Source organism: Antechinus flavipes, chromosome 1, assembly GCF_016432865.1.
Source record: "Antechinus flavipes isolate AdamAnt ecotype Samford, QLD, Australia chromosome 1, AdamAnt_v2, whole genome shotgun sequence".
NCBI classification, from domain to species: Eukaryota; Metazoa; Chordata; class Mammalia; order Dasyuromorphia; family Dasyuridae; genus Antechinus; species Antechinus flavipes.
The window spans coordinates 514,428,312-514,444,496 of NC_067398.1; positions in this window are offsets into that span (position 1 = coordinate 514,428,312).

Genomic DNA, 16,185 nt, shown 5'->3' on the forward strand with positions numbered 1-16,185 from the left:
ACCTGAATTTGAATTAAAGTTTTACATAGCACTATGGATCTTCATATTCTAAACATAGGATCAACAGGATTATTTTTACCATAAGCAATTGGCATAGCACATAGAAGAACTAACATGACCTTCTTTGTTTGAGTAGCAATGTGGTTTAATAGGGAAACCATTTTGCGTGTATTAGAAGGCTCTGAATTCAAATGATCCCCTTTACACTTATTAACTCTGTGACCTTTACTTCAATTTTCTCAATTGTAAAAGATGTGGTTTGGACTAAATTGACTTCTACATTTTTGGTTCTTTGACGAAAACTCTTGGTAAGTTGAATATTTTTGAAGACCATAAAAATATTTTTCTCTAGGTAAGATATATATTCTAAGTTCAGTCTTGAAGGTTAAATTCTTTTTTTTTTTTCAACTTATGAGATAAAATAAGCATAAAAAGGTAATTATACATGAAACTGCAAATCCACTTAATATAACCTGCTAATTCTTTCAAATACATATTAAAATTATTATGTAAATTTCTTCTTTTCCTTCTCTTTACAAAAAAATGAATCTGGATACAAAATTACTAAAAGTTATTAAGGAAAAATGTCCTGACATTTTAGAACAAGAAAGTAAAGTAGAAATGGAAAGAATACATTGAACAACAATTGAAGGAGATGAAAATGAAAACTTACTGGGATGTCAAAGTCATTTCTCAAAATTTTCAGGTTGAAGAAAAAATATTTCAAACAACAAGGAAAAAACAATTTAAATACAGCAAAAATAATCAAGATTTCATAATACTTAGGAGCTTCAATACTAAAAGACAGTAGTTTTTTGAACACTATATTTCAAAGAGCAAAGGATCTGATGTTGAATCCAAGAATAGTTATTCAGTAAAACTTAGTATAATCCTTAAAAAAATGTATTTGATGAAGTGAAAGACTTTCAGGTATTTGTAAAAAAATGTAGATCATAAAAAGATTAGCACTTAATGGAAAATCTGAAATAAAAGATCCAGAAGAAATATAAGGAAATCATTAAAAAATAATTAGAAGACACTAAGATCAAACTGTTTACTTATGTTGCATGTAGATTTATTTCAAATTTTATGGTGTATAAATAAATATGTCTGTCATTGATGGTTTGAGTTTCTTCAGAGAAAATGGTAGTAATAAAGGTTATAGCTAATTATTATGAATAAATATTGTATAATATATATAAAACATATTATATATATAATGAATATTTAATTGCTCTAGGATTTTTTGAAATGGAATAAGTCTTAGAAGTCTCCTTTTTTCTTTTTGAAAAAAAGATAGATTTTTCTATTATGATAGGATTGGACCTACAATGATTATCCTGTTGAGGTTGCTTACACTAAAGGTGTGGTTTTTCCTAGCTAGCTCACATAATTTTGGCTCCTTGACTCTACCCCTATTGAGAATAATACTGGCCGTTGCCCCATTCCTTGTCACCCTTTTCTGCCCAAGTATGTTATTATACTGTGAAGTATTTCTCTAAACAAAACATACTTCCATAGAAGCAAAATATGATGTTTACCTTATTAATAAAATTTATTCTTAGTGGGATGTTGCATGTTTAGCATTTTCATGAACTTTTCTGTTGATCTTTTTTTTTTTCCTATTTACTCCTATTTTATGGCCTGTACTTTTTTTATTTCAATAGAGAATAATGTAATTATCATTCAGTATCTACAAATGTCTATTGTTATCTTGACATTTCAAAGTTAGTGGATTTTCTTTTTAATATAGTCTTGAAAATAAGTAATAGAAGTGATAATTATGAAAACACCATAAAGGTGATTTCTCCATTGGCCATATGGGATCAATTGATCTTGAAAGATTTTGAGGTACATTTTGTCATACGTTGCATTTGCTAAGCTGATGGGACAGGCATGACTGTGCTGGTAAATATTTAGTAACCAGATCCCAGTTCTCCAAAAACTCAATACGCTTTCAAGTTTAAGGTGAATTATTAATATTTTCTCCGTCATTTTCTTAAATCTAGATAAAACACAAAACAATAGTTCAAGATTTAATTTTTTTATCATTTGTCAATTTCTGAAGAATAAATATTTGTAATGAAAATTTAACAATCAGCTCTTGAATCAGTATAAATTGATTCCAGCCCACTTCTGTAACCAGGGTATGATATCAGAGTCAATAAGTGGCTATTTCCTGCTTCTTATCCCCAAATGACCTTCTCGTATGAGTGAATCAAATCTTTATGAAGAAAAAATCACAAAAGTGCAACTTGAGGAGGATACATAGAACTTTATTTATCTGCTCCTTAAATATTATATGTCTAAGGGTTTGAGTTTCAGGTTTAAGTCAACTTCTGATCTCTGTGTTAATATTGAAAGTTGGGAAAGGTCTATATTTGAGGTTTTATCTTTTTCCCACTAAATATAATTATACATATAATTATCAAAGAAAATAATTTATCCAAATTGGTAGGTAGACAAAGAAAGATCAGAGAAAGTATATGTAGGAAAATGTATACCAGACAATACAGAGGGAAATACATCTCCCATTGGAAGGAGGTAACTCAGTTCAGTTGAGGGAGAAGTGTCACTTTTGGGGAAGTTCTCCTAGTCTCCAATATTGTTAGTTGGATTAAGGGATGTGATGGAGACTTCCATCTCTTTACAGCTTTTCAAAGTCTTTTTCTTCATCAACCTAAAGTGGGGTAAGACTTAGTAATGGTTTTCTCAAAACTAGAAGACTGGAATCCAGAAGTTCTCCAAAAATTTTAAAGAACTTTAAGAAAATCTTCTTCTCTGCCAATTCTGACCTACCCATCGCAAAAAAAGTCCCATACTTTAGAGCTTTAGAAATGGAGTAGCATTCTTGCACTGGTTAAAACTGTAGTCTTGTACAAAGATCAAGTGGATTAAATGCAAAATCTATAACTATAAAGAATGAACACAGTAATGAGACATCATACCAAAATGTATGGGATGCAGCCAAAGCGGTAATAAGGGGAAATTTCATATCTCTAGAGGCCTATTTGTATAAAATAGAGAAAGAGAAGGTCAATGAATTGGGTTTGCAATTAAAAATGCTAGAAAAGGAACAAATTAAAAACCCCCAGTCAAACACTAAACTTGAAATTCTAAAAGTAAAAGGTGAGATCAATAAAATTGAAAGTAAAAAAACTATTGAATTGATTAATAAAACTAAGAGTTGGTTCTATGAAAAAACCAACAAAATAGACAAACCCTTAGTAAATCTGATTAAAAAAAGGAAAGAGGAAAATCAAATTGATAGTCTTAAAAATGAAAAGGGAGAACTCACCACTAATGAAGAGGAAATTAGAGCAATAATTAGGAGTTACTTTGCCCAACTTTATGCAATAAATTCGACAACTTAAATGAAATAGAAAAATACCTCCAAAAATACAGCTTGCCCAAACTAACAGAGGAAGAAGTAAATATCCTAAACAGTCCCATCTCAGAAAAAGAAATAGAACAAACTATCAATCAACTCCCTAAGAAAAAATCCCCAGGACCAGATGGATTTACATGTGAATTCTACCAAACATTTAAAGAACAATTAACTCCAATGTTATATAAACTATTTGAAAAAATAGGGATTGAAGGAGTCCTACCAAACTCCTTTTATGACACAGATATGGTACTGATACCTAAACCAGGTAGGCTGAAAACAGAGAAAGAAAATTATAGACCAATCTCCCTAATGAATATTGATGCTAAAATCTTAAATAAAATATTAGCAAAAAGATTACAGAAAACTGTCACCAGGATAATACACTATGACCAAGTAGGATTTATACCAGGAATGCAGGGCTGGTTCAATATTAGGAAAACTATTAGCATAATTGACTATATCAATAACCAAACAAACAAAAACCACATGATCATCTCAATAGATGCAGAAAAAGCATTTGATAAAATCCAACATCCATTCCTAATAAAAACACTTGAGAGCATAGGAATAAATGGACTTTTCCTTAAAATAGTCAGGAGCATATATTTAAAACCATCAGTAAGCATCATATGCAATGGGGAAAAACTGGAACCTTTCCCAGTAAGATCTGGAGTGAAGCAAGGTTGCCCACTATCACCATTATTATTTAATATCGTATTAGAAACACTAGCCTCGGCAATAAGAGTCGAGAAAGATATAAAAGGAATTAGAGTAGGCAATGAGGAAACCAAACTATCACTCTTTGCAGATGATATGATGGTATACCTAGAGAACCCCAGAGATTCTACCAAAAAACTATTGGAAATAATTCATAATTTTAGCAAAGTAGCTGGCTACAAAATAAATCCCCATAAATCCTCAGCATTTTTATACATCACCAACAAAACCCAACAGCAAGAGATACAAAGAGAAATTCCATTCAGAATAACTGTTGATACCATAAAATATTTGGGAATCTATCTACCAAAGGAAAGTCAGGAACTATATGAGCAAAATTATAAAAAAGTCTCCACACAAATAAAGTCAGACTTAAATAATTGGAAAAATATTAAGTGCTCTTGGATCGGCCGAGCGAACATAATAAAGATGACAATACTCCCTAAACTAATCTATTTATTTAGTGCTATACCAATCAGACTTCCAAGAAAATATTTTATTGATCTAGAAAAAATAACAACAAAATTCATATGGAACAATAAAAAGTCGAGAATCTCAAGGGAATTTATGAAAAAAAAAATCAAATGAAGGTGGCCTAGCTGTACCTGATCTAAAATTATATTATAAAGCAGCAGTCACCAAAACCATTTGGTATTGGCTAAGAAATAGATTAGTGGATCAGTGGAAAAGGCTAGGCTCACAAGACAGAATAGTCAATTATAGCAATCTAGTGTTTGACAAACCCAAAGCCCCTAACTTCTGGGAAAAGAATTCATTATTTGATAAAAACTGCTGGGATAATTGGAAATTAGTATGGCAGAAATTAGGCATGGACCCACACTTAACACCATATACCAAGATAAGATCAAAATGGGTCTATGACCTAGGCATAAAGAACGAGACTATAATAAATTAGAGGAACATAGAATAGTTTATCTCTCAGACTTGTGGAGGAGAAAGAAATTTGTGACCAAAGATGAACTAGAGACCATTACTGATCACAGAATAGAAAATTTCGATTACATCAAATTAAAAAGCCTGTGTACAAATAAAACTAATGCAAACAAGATTAGAAGGGAAGCAACAAACTGGGAAAACATTTTCACAGTTAAAGGTTCTGATAAAGGCCTCATTTCAAAATATATAGAGAACTGACTCAAATTTATAAGAAATCAAGCCATTCTCCAATTGATAAATGGTCAAAGGATATGAACAGACAATTTTCAGAGGATGAGATTGAAACTATTACCACTCATATGAAAGAGTGTTCCAAATCATTATTGATCAGAGAAATGCAAATTAAGACAACTCTGAGATACCACTACACACCTGTCAGATTGGCTAAGATGACAGGAAAAAATAATGATGAATGTTGGAGGGGATGCGGGAAAACTGGGACACTAATGCATTGTTGGTGGAGTTGTGAACGAATCCAACCATTCTGGAGAGCAATCTGGAATTATGCCCAAAAAATTATCAAATTGTGCATACCCTTTGATCCAGCAGTGTTTCTATTGGGCTTATATCCCAAAGAAATACTAAAGAAGGGAAAGGGACCTGTATGTGCCAAAATGTTTGTAGCAGCCCTGTTTGTAGTGGCTAAAAACTGGAAAATGAATGGATGCCCATCAATTGGAGAATGGCTGGGTAAATTGTGGTATATGAATGTTATGGAATATTATTGTTCTGTAAGAAATGACCAGCAGGATGAATACAGAGAGGACTGGCGAGACTTACATGAACTGATGCTAAGTGAAATGAGCAGAACCAGGAGATCATTATACACTTCGACAACGATATTGTATGAGGACATATTTTGATGGAAGTGGATTTCTTTGACAAAGAGACCTGAGTTTCAATTGATAAATGACGGACAAAAGCAGCTACACCCAAAGAAAGAACACTGGGAAACGAATGTAAACTATCTGCATTTTTGTTTTTCTTCCCGGATTATTTATACCTTCTGAATTCAATTCTCCCTACGCAACAAGAGAACTGTTCGGTTCTGCAAACATATATTGTATCTAGGATATACTGCAACATATCCAACATATAAAGGACTGCTTGCCATCTAGGGGAGGGGGTGGAGGGAGGGAGGGGGAAAAAATCGGAACAGAAACGAGTGTCAATATAATGTAATTATTAAATAAAAAATTAAAAAAAAAAGAATGAACACAAACATAAATACTTTAAAACAATGTTGATTTTCTTGGCATCGTGTTGGTTAATTTTCGTACTGTTGAAACTGAAATAACATCAATGCACAAGAACAATATATGCAGTAGACATGGCTCTAATCAGAGCATCATCTGGGAGGATACTACAATCACAACATTCCTAAATACACATAGATTTTAGCAAAGTGGCTGGATATAAAAGAAACCCACAGAAATAATCAGAATGTCTATATATAAGTCACAAAACAATAGAAATATAGAAAGAGAAATTCCATCTAAAATAACTGAAGACAAAATAAAATATTTGAGGGTCTACCTGCCAAGACAAACTCAAGAACTATATGAATACAACTACAAAACACTTCTCACATAGAAATAAAGTCAAATCTAAACAAATGGAAAAAAATATTAATTGCTCATGGGTAGGCAGAACTAATATTATAAAAATAACAATTCTACCTAAAATTGGTATTCCAATCAAAATAATCAAATTGCCAAAAATTAATTTATAGAACCAGAAAAACTAATAACAATTCATCTGAAAGAATAAAAGGTCAAGAATATCAAGAGAATTAATGAAAAAATACAAAGGATAATGGCTTTGCAGTACCAAACCTAAAACTATATTATAAAACAGCCAATTCAAAACCATTTGATACTAAGAAATAGAGTAATGAATCAGTGGGATAGATTAGATAGACACGACACAATAATCAAGGCCTATAGCAATCTAGTATTTGATAAACTCTGAAAGTTTCTTAAATAAAAACTTACTATTTGACAAAAAAAAACTTGGGAAAACTATAATATAATGTTTCTCATTTTGACATAAGCCTACATCTCACACTCCATAACAAAATAAGGTCAAAATATGCACATAATTTGGGCATAAAGGATGATATCATGGGAATGACAATTAGGAAAAGAAGGGATAAATTACGTATCAGATCTTTGCAGATGGGATGAATTTATGACTAAAGAGGAACTAGAGAATATTATGAAAAACAAAATGGACAACTCTGATTACATTTAATTAAAATTTTTTTTGCACAAAGAAAACCAAGAGAAATAAGATTAAAAGGGAAATACAAAGCTGGGAAAATATTTTACAGCTAGTGTTTCTGATAAAGGTCTCATTTCTAAAATATATAAAGAACTGTGTCAAGTTTATAAAAATATAAATAATTCCCCAATCTATAAGTGGTCAAAGGATATGAACAGAAAACTTTCAGATGGTGAAATTAAAGCCATCTATAGTTATATGAAAAAATACTCTAAATCACTAATGTTTAGAGAAATACAAATTAAAACAATTCTGAGGTATTACCTCACACTTCTCAGATTGACTAAGATGACAGGAAAAATGGAATGATAAATGCTGGAGGAGATGTGGGAAAACTGGGACAATAATGCACTTTGGTAAAGTTGTGAAATGATACAACCATTGTGGAGAGAAATCTGGAACTATATCTAAAAGTCTATAAAACTGTATATATCCTTTGACCCAGCAGTACCACTGTATCTGTATCCACAGGGAATCATAAAGGAAAGAAAAAGATTCACATGTGCAAAAATATCTATAGCAGTTCTTTTTTTTTTTTTATGGTAGCAAAGAAATGGAAAAGGAGTAGATGCCCTTCAGTTGGGGAATGGCTGAATAAGTTGTGTTATATGAAAGTAATGGAATATTATTGTTCTATAAAAATAATGAAGTAGCTGATTTTACAAAAGCCTGGAAAGATTTACATCAACTGAGTGAAACAAGCTACCCGAATATGCTGTATAGAATAACAGCAAGTATGTATGACAATCAACTATGAAAGACTTGCTTTTTCTCAGTGGTTCCTGATCCAAAGCAATCCCATAGAAATTGCAGAAAATTCCATTTGTATACAGGAAAAGAACTATAGAGACTGAATGTAAATCAACACATCCTATGTTTATTTCTTTTTTTCTGCTTTTTTCTCTCCCTTGGATTTTTCCTTTTGTTCTGATTTCTCTCTCCCAACATGATTCATAAAGCAATGTGTATTAAACTAAATAAATTTTAAGGACATATAGGGCATATAATACATATACATTTTGAAAGTATATGAATATTGTGGTACACAGCAATCAATCGAGAGAAATATACATGACACAAAACAAAGCTAGTTAAAGTAATTATATCATCAAAAGACACACACATATATAAAATACATTATTTTATATGCAAAACAAATAACAGACATTACTGTAACATGAATGTAATATAAAACAATCAAAGCAACATCAAGAAAAAAACAAAACAAAACAAAACATCAAGCACACTAAAATAGTAATTTATGTGTATAGCAGTAAACACATGCAATTACATGCAAGGTGATTTTCACATAAATGATCTCTAGTATCACCATCTAGATACATGACTAACTATGCTTTCAGGTTTAGCTGTAGCATTATAACTTAGCCTAGAGATTGGTCTAATAAATCTAGCTATCTTGCCATTGATTTATCTTTCTTCTCTGCTTGAGCTAGTGTTGGCAAGGACTGATCATTAGGATTTCTATAGATTTCTGTGTCTATACCTGTGCTGACAACATGTCAGATTGGCTATCAGTATGTTTGAGCTCTGTAGCTTGAATCTGTACCTTAGGAGTTTATGCCATTTTGGGGCAGGAAAGGACTTATATTTAGGTTCAGTTTTTCTGCCCTATAATAACATAAACAATTTCCTTTATTGAATACAGTGCTCAGATTTCTGTCAGAGAGTATTTGCATAGTTTATGGATTGTCTCTTTTTTTCCCTCAGCTTTTCCTAAGTGAGTGTCCATCAGTCTTTCTACACATTAGAAACTCCAATTAGCTCTTCTAAGTTCAATAAGTAATTGTGGTGAATAGTCCTGATAGTGTTTCCTCTATTCTTTGGGGCTATTTTGTAAATGGGCAAATTTCCCAGTTTTCCAATTGCTTTGTGTGGGTTAACTTTCTATTGGCCAGTCCCTAGACAGCTAAAAGTATTTTTTCATGTCTTCCTCAAACATTTCAATATGGTAATATCTAGTACACAAATTCAAGATTCAAAACTATTTGCTGAGTAGCAAACAATACAAGGCATGTAGTACCCATGATATAGTATAATGACTTTTTTAAAAATTCAAAGTTCAATAATTGACATACATCTGTATCTTTCCATTTTTCGTAGTCATTAACATTATGCATAAGAGCTGCTTTGAAAAAATAAAATGAGGCAAGGGAAGAAGTTTAGCTTGGACCCCAAGGTCACACTGACCTCATCATCAGTTTCTTATGGGTCTATTCTCCCTGGACATTTATGACAATGCAGAAGTGAATGTAAAAATTGAAAATGTAGATTTCATTGTTATCCTCAAGCTTCTTTCATTTCCCTAATCTTTTTATGATAGTCCTTTGGCTAAAGTAACAAAAAAATTAGACAGTAAGTGGACTTGGAAGTTGGAATGATAAAATTATCTATACATCTATATATCTACATTCTGGAGTTTACAGTTTCCTAAGGAAGTTGTTTATGTCAACAGAAAAATAGATAAGGTCCTCTGTTATGTTCAGACCCTCTGTTACTCACTGAAGTGCTGGCATTAAGTGGAATTAAGTATAGTCTTTTCAAAATTCTAGCAGGATACAGCAAAGGACAGCTTGGAACTGGCTATCTTCACATTTTGACCATACATGTTGAATGCCAGATGTTTGTAAAAGGATATAGTTAGGAGGTTCTAGTCAATATCACAGATACCCAAATGATTTACTCTCTAAGGTGGATATGAAGATTTTTGACATCGGAAACTTCATAGTACCATAAGAGTTGGACAGGATTGCAAACTTTTCTCATGTCTTATCAGAATCTTTTCCTTTGGCAGCCAGAAGTGGAATTGGTTTTATTTATCCTCTCATCCCAAGCTGTAGGTCAGAAAAAACCCAAAGTCCTAAAGAACTTTAAACAAGTCTAAAGACTTGAAAAGAGCTTGAATAAGACTAAAGAGATTGAAACAGAGTATTCTCTGTATAAGAGCAGAGTATTCATTTTCATCAATGAAGAGAGGGTTCCATATCAATAGACTTTGTGATTGATATTACAAATGTAAATGCAGATATACATGCATGTATCCACATGAATTTACATATGCACATACATATGTATATGTATAAGTATTTAGAAAAAAATGAGTGATTTGTAATTAATATCAAAAAATATAAAGGAAAACTTTGACCATGGAAAGCTTTCATGTGTAGAGATTTTCCAGAGAAACTATACAAGAGTGCATAGGATAGGAAAGTACTTATGAATAATCATCAGCACGCCAAGAGATAGAGACTAAACTCTCCACCAAAGCTATTACCTTTATACATTGTCCCTATTATGCTTTTCTGGGGTCAAGAAGACTGAAGACAATAATTCTTCTATATGACAGCTCTCCCAATAAATAAATATAGCCTTCACCTTCACTCTGTTTTCTTTTTCTTCCTTTCCATTCTCATCCTCTCTTCTCTCTTTACCTCCCTTCTCTTCACAGCTCTCCTTTTTACCCTATTTATTCTAAGTTCAATTCAATCTAATTCCATTAAGTATATAACAACAACTATAATCAAGGTAATGAGTAAGTGTGGGTCATACAAAGTCAAAAACAAACCAATCCCTATCCAGTTTGGATCAATTCATAACCTTCCTATCCCTTCACTTAGAGTTTAACACCGTTGACCAGATTTAGCTTAATCAGAACAGAATGCACATGGCTCTATGCTTTTATAAAGCAGTCAAGCATAGCAATAGTATTTTTCTTTTGTGTATCATAATAATAGCTGATATTTTTTCTAGTGTTTTAATGTTTACAAAGTAAGATTAAATATATCATTGGAACCCCATTATCACATCAGTTTCATAGATGAGAAATTAAGTTGAGGGAGGATTAATGACATGTGCAGAGACATGCAGCTAGTATCTGTATTCAAGCTTACATCTTCTGACTCTAAGTTCAGTGCTCTCTCTCTCTGACTCCTATTTACTTTGTATCCACACATTTCCCCTTCTCCATCTTTTTCACATAAGAGATGAAGTAGAATTTCTGCCATTCCTATCAAGTAAGAAAGTTATAGACTAGAATGAGGAGAAACTATATATTTATTCTCTACACATCAGGTCATATTTTGGAACTAATAATCAAAAGGTTTGCTCAAAATAAATCATAAGACTGTCTAGTAAAGTTTAAAGGAATTGTGACAGGCATTGGTGGAGGGAATACATATGATGATTAAAACAGATCTTTCAATATACTGAGAAATAGTTTGTGGTGAAAAAAAGCACTAAATTTGGAATCTGAACATCTGCTTCCAAATTCTGGCACAATTACTTTTCACTCTTGTTATCTGGGATGAGCCACTTAAATTCTATCAACCTCTATTTTCTTCCTTATCTATAAAATGTGGGGGTTAGGATATGAGACCTTAACTGATAAGCTGTCTGTAAAACACCAAAATCACCACCAACAAAACAATAACACAGTCTTCCCTCTCTCTCCCACATACTACCATGTTATGGACATTTTTTTTTCTTCTTAAAGTTAGGATAAAATAAATATTTTTTTTAATGAGAGGCTTAAGATATATGATTTTTAAATTAAATTTCAATTCTAACTCTGTTTCAAAATATACATAGTCTATCTGATCACTAGGATTACTCCATTCAAACCTACACGTGGCAACTTATTCATGCCCTCTGCTATGCAACACTTATTCAAATCTTCTCAAGATTCTTCCATGAAGAGAGGTGGGGAATTGTCCCAAGTTGCTGGGGTTATATGCATTCCTCTAGTTCTCTTTAAAATGTTTGGACACCAAGAAACAGAAAGATAATCTATTCGTTATATTTCATTCTTGCCATTTTATCTCTCCCAGTCATTCCCTTCCCCCCCCCATCTCTCACTTCAATTTCCTTGTTCTTTTTTTATTTTTTATTTTTTTGTGGGGGATAGACACAATTCTTTATAGATAATGTGTTCCTGTTTATTCTTGTCCACCACTTTTCCACTAAGCACACTTGAATGTTTATTATTATTATTATTGGTTTTCTTCACAATAACATTATAAGTACAGTAGGTAATACAAAGATTATTATCCCCATTTCAGAGATGAGAGAAAGTTTGAATGACTTGTTTGAGTCATATAGAGGTAAGTATCAAATCTGAAGTTGAAATTGCAATGTTTTGTCTCTGAAGTCAATGCTATTTCCACTGTACCATGATGCCTTGATGCACTGAATTGTAAGAGATATTCTTAATGGCTGAAGAATTTTGTCTTAACTGAAAAAAAAGAAATTTACATGATTATTATATATTACAAAGAGTAGTAAGTTGTACATAATATATTTGCAGTTTCATGAGCAGTCATCTTATTGTACTATTATGGAAATGCTTGTTCTACTTAAATAATTAAAAATTAAATAAAGAAAAAAAAAATACTGGCAAGCTTTGATCTCTACTTTTTTATTTTGTGTATTATGCTCAGGTGCATAAGTAAACATAATTAAAGTTCACATTATAGCATTTATTGGGCTAAAGTGCCTTATTCCCATTTTGTGGATGAAGAAACAGATGCATAATGATCCTAAGTGGTATGCCCAAGAGAATGACAAGTGACTGCTTGAACTGGGTTGTTAGTTGAGATCTTCATATTTCAGTCACAAGGTTTTTCCATAACCCCATCAAGTTTCCATTTAATTAGAATGTGCTTATAGGTACTTTTTGAAATTATTATTATACATGTTTGAAATAAGTAATACTAATGAGGTGATTAGATAAGTAGAATTCACTGTTTAAAGGAATAAATGACGCAAAGAGTAAGATAGACTACATAAGCAAATTAGAAGGAAGAGTAAAAATGATCATAGCCATTGGTAAATAGTGAACAGCATACTTTGCTCCCACAAAGAGATGAACAAGAGAATTTCAAAGATTTTTTCCTTCCCTTGATCTTTTTTTTAATTGCAAACATTTGCCAAAACATTTTAATTGCAAATGTATTTCAATTTTTTGTCTTTGTATTCTTAAGCATCAGCCTTTCTTAATTTTATTCAACTATTTGATTTCTCAGTATTAATATTTGAGAAATTGCATGAATATACAAGAATGGATTAAATAGGGATGTGAGAAAAGAGAAAATCAGTAAAGAATGTGCAATGGCTGTCACTGAAATTCAGCAGAAATTATTTTGGCCTTCCAAATCATAAACATTATTTATGGACATAGACTAATAAACAAAATAATTTGGGAGTAAATTTATCATTTTCCTAATTTCTACCTGCAGAAATAAATTTTCACTTCCCATAAGTACTGCTAAGTCAGCTTAGGCACTTGGCACTCAGTACACTGTTTTCTATTAACTGATTCAAATCACTTCTTTTACAATGGATAAAAATGAATTTACATCATAGAGAACTAAAAATGTTTTTTTACATTTCTTCATTGCCATTCATTGGCAGTCACTAATTGTGAGTTTTATCCATAATTTTAACGTGTATCATTTTTCAAATATTAGCTCAAGTCCAAAATGTCTTTTTAACAGGTCTCATTGGTCTCTTTATCTGAAGTTTTATTTTATTGAACCCAATGTCAAAACCATATTGCTTAGTATTTAATCATTTATTACTTTTATTTTTATTATTTTCAGATTATGAATGAGTGATAGCTCTCTCCAAAAAATATTTTAAAGTCTGTAAGTGAAAGAACCATATATTCAACTAATACTTTGCTAGTTGATAAATGTTATTAATTTTTACCAGTTAAGCTTAATATTCTTTGGATTTTTATTTCATGAGAAGCACATATTTCTCTAAAATGATATACACAGAAAAATGAATAATGTTATTTTGTGTACTTGCTACACTTTTTCCTAAAAAACTTCATCTGATTTAGATTTAATAATTTGTCTTCTGTGAATTCATCTGATAAACATTTATTAAGCACCTACCACATTTCAAGCACTTTTCCAGGAATAGATAGCTGCAACAGCAACAACTGAACTGACATTCTTCCTAGTAATAAAAAGGCATAATGGGTAATCTCTGTTAAATTGGCAATTGGAAATAGGCAGACAAAACTTAGACTTTTACATCTGATATTCACTAGTTGTGTGACCATGGACAAATCTTTTCATCTCTCTCAACCTTAATTTCTTTAAGTGTTAAAATGAGTAATGAGGGTCACATATGTAAACTACTTTTTTAAACTTTAAAAGGCTCTATTATTACTATTACTGCTACTACCATTATTACCAATGATAACAACAACAGCAACAACATATTTGTCTGCTTTTCTTGTTCTAATTATTCACTTTATTATTCTCTTTGGGTACTTAGTATCCCTAGGCTTCAAATGTTCTCATCTGTAAGATAGGAGATTTGAGTTTAATGATTTCCAAAGTCCTTCAAAAATTTAGTATTCCATGAATATGTAATTTACAGATAGAATCGACTATTTAGTAGTGATTGTGGTAGTACAGAGAAGATTTTCTAAAGTCCAGTACTCTTATTCCAAATGCAATAGTTTCATGATTATAAGACTTGATTTGTAAAATAATTTTGTTTTCTAAGGAAACAAGATTTTCAAATTGATCTTGTTGTATAGATGTGGGCTTCTTTTATTACAATCATGTCAAAAGCATTCCTTCTCTGAATTCCTGACTGTTGCTTTCAGAACATTGAATTCCATTAAGACTCCTTCAGGATGAATTGTCCATCTTATTTGCTATTTAAAAATCCAGCCTACAGTAATCCAAATTAATGCCTTATGGAAAAAATACTCTTTTAAAATCCCCCAAACTTAGATATATATGAGAAGAAACCCTCAAGTGAAGACTGGATTGTCAAACACATAGTCTCCTTCTGACATTCTCTTTCCTTTTTAATGGGGTAGAATATGACATAGGTGTAAAAAGTAACCATTGCCAAAGTGAACTAATGAGTTTATTAATATTTATAAGGTGATCATGAAAGCATTAACTTTAATTTGGACGATAATGCTATGGGCAGACATGCCGCAATAGTCATTTCTATGCAAGGATTTGATCCACTTAAATGGTCCCTAAACTAACTGGTCTCAGTGCAACATAATGAACAAAGTCCTTTCCTAATCACTCCTGGGATAGGATCTGGAATTGAAGTCACTGTGGAAAAGAAAAGAATTTTTGTTTTAAATATTACCATTGTTTGCTTAATATCTAGGACATCAAAAAGAGAAGCAAAGAATTTGAGAAGTAAATACTGTTCTTTGTCTATAACAAATGTTCTCTGTAAATCTTTTCAGAACATGTTTCAAATAATGAAGAAAAGTGAGCCTTTGATTATATAAAGGAATTTATTTTAGAAATACTTGACAGGAATGTTAAAATAAGTTGAAGTGTTATTTAATTATTGGTAGACTGCAGTTATGTATTACAATACTAGTTCTTAGATGTATTGTTGTTACTTCAAATTACTGGAGATATAAATAAATATCATTTTTTGATAAGTATATTAAAAAGTATAGTTACCAAGGATCATTGCCATTCAGATTTTCCTGCTCAACATATATTTAATGAAATACAGGGAGAAAGAATGAGAGTTGTATAGGTCTAAACAGAGCAATGTTTCAAACTCCCCTTGTTGGCTGTATTTTTGTCAGGTTAGCCTTTCTACTTATAATATGTTCACAAATGGGGCCAAGATATTTTGCTCATAGAACTTCTCTTGTTTTGAGCAATTATTTATTTGTTTTTTATCTGCACTTTCCCTTTCCCCAAACAGTACTATAAATTTCTTAAGGGTAGAATTCAATCAGTAGTTTGTATCTTGAAATTTTACCAAGAAGAATACAGAATGTGAGCTTCATGAAGGCAGAAAATATGTTGTTTTTT